General features: G+C 44.9%; 1 protein-coding gene across 1 annotated transcript in view; it reads left to right on the top strand.

Moving 5' to 3' along the window:
- Positions 1–937: 937 nt before the first annotated feature.
- The window catches only part of LOC135397626 (trissin receptor-like), a 191,056-nt gene continuing 185,993 nt past the window's right edge, over positions 938–6,000 (top strand). The window contains exon 1 of the mRNA XM_064629239.1: positions 938–1,334. The gene's annotated coding sequence lies outside the window, so the exon portion shown is untranslated. The remainder of the gene's footprint in view (positions 1,335–6,000) is intronic.

Raw genomic sequence — 6,000 nt, 5'->3', positions numbered from 1 at the left:
GCGGATGTAGCGCACCAGTCATCAAAGAAGCAGTCAGCGGGGTATTCCAAGTCAGACATATGAGAATTGAGAAACTTGTTGAGGCCGTTAACAGGGAGCATGTGCAAGCTACAGTGATTGGCTAGAGGCAGAAAGTCGCACATCACTGCTTCACACGATGCACCCAGAGCTAAAATTCAGTATCCCTTCCAGCGCATAGACCTTGCGCTTGAACGGTCGGTAGTTTCAGCACTAAGTAGGGAGAGCTGACTCAGGGAACCGTTCAGCGTGTGCAAGAGCGGAGAACGCAGAACACATCTTGCACTGTATACATATGGCAACCATCAAATGATTGTATCGACATCTTCGGTCGATTGCCTGCACATATCGTAACGGATCGGAAAGTTTGGAAGCACAAATGAGGGATGCTCCATTGATAGCCGAAGCTACAACTGACAGGCACCCCTAATCAGATGCAGCATAGTTTCTGAACCTTAATGCATCCTATGCAAGTCTTCTACATGACTGGTGGAGGGTGAAAACAGGAGACGAAAGAGGTAGTACTAGAAGAAAAAAAGCTAGAGAGCGAGAAAGAGTGGGGCTCTAAGATCCTGCTGGCCATTGCAGTACGCTTTGTCCTATTCTTTCTCAACGGATATATATTTTATGCTTTAGTGTTTGAAACCTCACTATCATATGGATAACGTGACAGAAAGAATATGTACAACGCGAATATAAATTTAGGGCATCGATACACCTTTTTCTCCACGAGCTCAACCGCAGAACCCAGTTCACGTTTTCCTGGCTCCACAGGTTAATGCCCACGTGGATCCCACACTTTCTACTTCAGTTTCTCCCCCCTGTGGACAGATGGCGGTAGTGGCGCTTTTCCCGCGTGCGCGTGAGGAAAACCGCTCGCGTTTCGGGAGTCGGGAAGAGTTTGATCGGGATGCTCAGTTCAGCGCTCCACTGACGAGGATAAAGCGGCGCGATAAAGTTTGTGGGAGAAGTTCCACCTCTTCGCAACGACAGAAAACTTCGGGCGCCGCTCGGCCTGTTCTTTGCGCGTTCGTATGCAGGAACGATGCAACACAGATTTCCCTACGACAATTTGAGGATTAAATCGTGCTGGATATTCACGGATGGAGAACCTCTTGTTGAGGGATAATGTAGCAGTGTGCTTAGTGCACGTTTTTACGCGTTCTGTGAATTTAAAGTTGGATTATGTCGTTCGAATGAAAAGAGGTGTGACATTGGTGCCGTTCTCTTGGTGAAGTGGCTGCAGAACCGCGTTTGTGTTTGTGTTGCGCGGGCAGAGAGTTTGGCAGCCTGTAGAGAGTGTTAAACAAAAACAGGTGAGTGTGCGACAACTTTCTTCTTGCTTGTGGGTACGCAGAGTACCCTAACATAGCCAGAGGGGTGTGCGGACATCGTACATACTGCTGCGAAATGTCAGAGTATGTTTCAGTTGAGGGTCGTGGGAAAGTAATAATTAAATATAAATTACGATTATTTAATTACTACATTTAGTAAAGCGCTAGAAAAAAAAAGCAGGCTACAGAAAGAAATAGGAGAGAACAACAGGGAAAGCACGGATTATAAAGAAGAAAACATTAAACTACAAATGTTTTCGTCTTACACCCTGGGCGTTACACGTTACATAAATGAAAAGTTTTGAGAACAACAACAACAATAGATGATGACGATGAGATGGGGTGTTTCACCGCGGTGGTGGAAGTTTGAGAAAAACCGTTCACACACTCAGAAAAACAAAGGTACACTAATAAAGCACCACACATCAATATAGCAAATTGAAAGCTTCATTAAACTTTACGCAACATCGTGCATGTCAACGGTGGTGGTGGTGGTGGTGGTGGTGGTAAACCGGCTTGCCGTTGTTGGCCTCACGGATGTGGGCTGCGTCACGACTGTAGCCAGGATGAGATGAGATGATGTGATAACAGATGAAGGAATGAAGACGGCCGGAAGTTACGATCTAAGATGAGAAGTCGGAGCAGTGCTCATAGCCTTTGAGCGCGGCCCGATTCCCGGAGAAAGCAGACGAGGCAGCGAATTTTGGAGTATCTTTCCGTGAAAGCGCCTCTGGGATGTAGGATATCATCCACCGTACAATTCCTGCAATGGCCAAGCTATTTTTCCCGCACCACAGCATATGCACCGTAGCATATGCACCGCAATGCAGTAGGATACGTTCTATAGTTTCAATCTGCTGACAATGTATGCAGTTTGCGTTGTCTAGAGAGCCAATCTTGAGTAATTGTGATTTAGTGAAAGCGCTTCTTGTTCGCAACCTGACGAGCAAGGTCTGTGCACTGCGGGAAAGACATTGCAGTGGGAGATCAAGTCGACGATTTTCCAGGATGTCCCGGATCCCAGGGTGCTGCATAAGGACGATCTCATTTATGACCAATTTTTAATTTCGCTGTCTCCCGGGGTAGGCAAACTAGGGCTAGTGCTGTGGTGTGCAGCGGAGGCAAGTTGGTCCGCTTTTTCGTTGCCACTAATGCCGACGTGGGAGGGGATCCATTGCAGGGAGATGTCTCCGCCGATTGTCCTGTGTTGGGCACACGACGTCCTGATACACCTTGCTAGAATGCTATGGCATGTGGGGTTCATCACCATTTGGAGAGCGCCACGCGAGTCCGTGAGGATGACAGCCTTGGTGATTCCCCTGACCTGTACCGCAGCTGCTGCGTGTAATATTGCCAGAAGCTCAGCTGTCGTAGAGCATATTGGGTATCGAGCTGATTTTCCTTGCCATGCCACATTTAATGATGGTATATAATAGGAGGAAGCAGTCTTAGGTAAGTTACTTCTAAAAAGTAACTGAGTTGCAGTTATAGTTACTTTCTTGGTTAAGTAACTAAGTTACAATTATAGTTACTTTCTTAGTCAAGTAACTAGTTACAGTTACAGTGACTGAGAGAAAGTAACTTAGTTACATTACAGTTACTTTTTATAGAAATGACCATGAGAGGGTGATGCAATTGTTAAAAACATACATTTATTTACATTTACTTAAGTGCGATAAAAGTATTATTGCACTTAACCAGAAGTTGTATATGTCAATATGTGGCTCTCCCACTGGGAAAAATACGACATGTGTACGTACGTAAAAAAAGGATAGACATTTATTCGAGTAACTAGTTACATTTTGCGGTTACATTCACAGAAACAGTAACTAGTTACAGTTAAAAGCTACTTTTCTGGAAATGTAACTAGTTAACCCCAAAAGTAACTAGTTACAGTTACAAGTTAGAAGTAACTTAGTTACTACCCAAGACTGGGAGGAAGTAGCGCTCCTACACTCTGCGTCAACGGAGCCGTCTGAGATCACCAGAGTGTCAGTGTCACTAAGTGTCACTAATTAAAACCTCAGCAGCCGCCTTGGCTTCCAGTGAGCTGGATTCGCCATTCTTTCTTAGCCCTGGGATGTGCAACGAGATATTGGGCATTTCCTCACGCCATGGAATAGCAGGTCGTGGGATACATTCGTCGTACGGTAGCGGGCAATTGGCGTGCGACCTAGCCAGGCGGTCTAGGGACGTGGTGAGGTTGCCTTGAAGACCGGTGAGGAGTTGTTTCTTGCCCAGAAGCGTTGCGTTGTCTATGAACTGGAACGCTCTGAGTTTTGAATGGATGCTGACGGGCTTTTCCTTTGACTACAGATAGGTATAGGTAATGCTGGAGAAGCTGGGTAGACCAAGCGCTGTTCGTATACCGGCCCGATGGAGGCGCTCGATGTTTAGCCATTGTGTTGGCGACAGATCAACGTACGGTGTCACATACAGGATCCGAGATAGAATGAGAGCTCTGTGCAGAGTGAGCATAGATCGTGCATTACAGCGCCATGCTTTGCCACTGATTCGTCTGAGTAGATTTAACGATTTCTTCCCTTTAGCAATGGTTTCGTTCACCTGCTTTGTCCAGCGTATGGCGCTGTCAATAGTGACACCAAGGTATTTGCATGCTTTACACCTTAATTGGAACAGGGATGTTATTGATGCTTAGGCGAGGGAAGTCCCTACCAACGTGTTTCCGCATGTCAACGGTGAAGAACTTAAAGACGAACGAAGCGCCAATAAAACATTTCATTACGTAGGAGTTGCTAAGAAGCAAGCATTTAATTACGAGCTTCCGTGCAGGGTAAGCGCTTCAGCGGGTGAAAACTTTATGTTGTAACGGTGATTTCTCGTCTGATGAAGCGCATGCTTTGCACGGAGGCTCGTAATGATATATTTTATTAGTGCTTTGTTCTTCTAAATTTATTTGAAGTTCAGAAGGCACGCTCATTTCAGAGAAAACACTTCGATAAAGAATAGGCCGTACTTGCGTCTAGAGAAGTAATTCAGCAACTAAAGAAGTATTTCAACAAGTCGCTCTTAAAGTGGAGAGGAGATGTCGTTTGTGCTGGCATTTTACAATTTTACTGATTTGTAGGCCTGTGCGAATATTCTAGTTCTTGGAGTACTCTAACGAACAATTCTGTATTCGCGATTCAATTTACGATTCGAATGGGGATTTCTGCGTTCAGATCTCGGATCGAATCGATGTTCCACACATTCCACGATCTTCGATTCGATGTTCCACACTGAATATACTATTCCAATAGTTCCGAAGCAGCGCACGGAGGGCCAAAAACGGCACAAGTGGGGACATGGAATAATGTGAGCCGTGCTTGATATTCTGATCCCTATGAATACATCGCGGATACCATGCTGCTACATGTTTTAACCCTTACATGTGCCGCGCATGTGTATCCGGTCCGCATATGGTGCTGTTTGCGTCATATTCGAGTCGTTTCCGCTTCAGTTTTAAAATAACTATACTCGCACATGCCTACTAACTTGTGATTTCTAAGAGCTATGGGGGTATTCTCTGTAATGTGAGCATTTGGACGGGGTAAAGTTACTTTAACTATATACACATAAGCATGGTTCTCAGTATTATCATATTGCATGCTTCCCATATACAAAAGTTCAGTTACGTTTTCGTCAACGTTATGTTTGTTTGTTTGTAAGGAAAAAAGAAAGGAGACATAATTGAACTCGTCTTCCGACTTGTTCTGCTACTCTTACCATCAGTTCTCACCCTGGCTCCCCGCTCCCCAACTCCCCAAAAATACTTCTCAGGTGCTCTACTCGCAAGTTCGCTATTCACTATTCACGTGCTCACTGGAAATCCACTATTCACAATTATCCACTATCCACAATTATCCCAAGATCCAAGATGTGATGTGATGTGACGTGATAAAGAGAAAAATGGGATCCCAGATCACAGGGAATCCTAGAAGGTTGCATCCATCCCACAGCTCAGAATAAATTTCATAAGTGCCGTCAAGGCAGCATTTCTCCTGTTCGGGGCCCAAACGGTGCATCATCGTTACCTTTAACTGTTGTTCGATACGTTCCGCAATACGGGTCCGTAATTTCCCTCGCCGGGCCTGCTTGGACATGGCATGTTAGTAGAACAGGAAAATATATACACCGAGTATTCGAGCTGCATGGTCAAAATAGATTTTGTCACCATTTCGGAGCGCATTTGCTAAATGAACCATTTTAAATCCAGACTTGTGTGTAACGCGTTACTAGTAATTGCGTTACTTGTAATCAATTACTTTTTTGAGTAATTCTTCGAGCAATCAGTTACTTTACTGTCACAGTAATTTTTTGAGTAATCAATTACTTTTCTGAGTAATCGATTACTCAGTAACTGATTACTTTTCCGGTAGAGATGAACTCATCTTTCAGATGTTCTGCCCCAAGTCAAGACCCTCGTGCAGTCAGCCTTTTTTGGGCCGTTCTACTATACCAAGCGGAGGTCATTGTAGTAAGGTTATGGGATTTAGGGTCTCTCTCCCTAATCTCTTACTACACCAGTGTGGTGGTACCATTGTGGTAGCTTTAGAGGTGTAGTGAGTGAAGAAGATCCACGCAATGCTCTTCCACAGTCGGGTCAACGTCTTCCCGGGCGATAAATACAGTAGACTTACAGATGTAC

Source organism: Ornithodoros turicata, chromosome 6 (genome assembly GCF_037126465.1).
Source record: "Ornithodoros turicata isolate Travis chromosome 6, ASM3712646v1, whole genome shotgun sequence".
Classification (NCBI taxonomy): domain Eukaryota; kingdom Metazoa; phylum Arthropoda; class Arachnida; order Ixodida; family Argasidae; genus Ornithodoros; species Ornithodoros turicata.
This window is presented reverse-complemented; position numbering and strand designations above follow the sequence as displayed.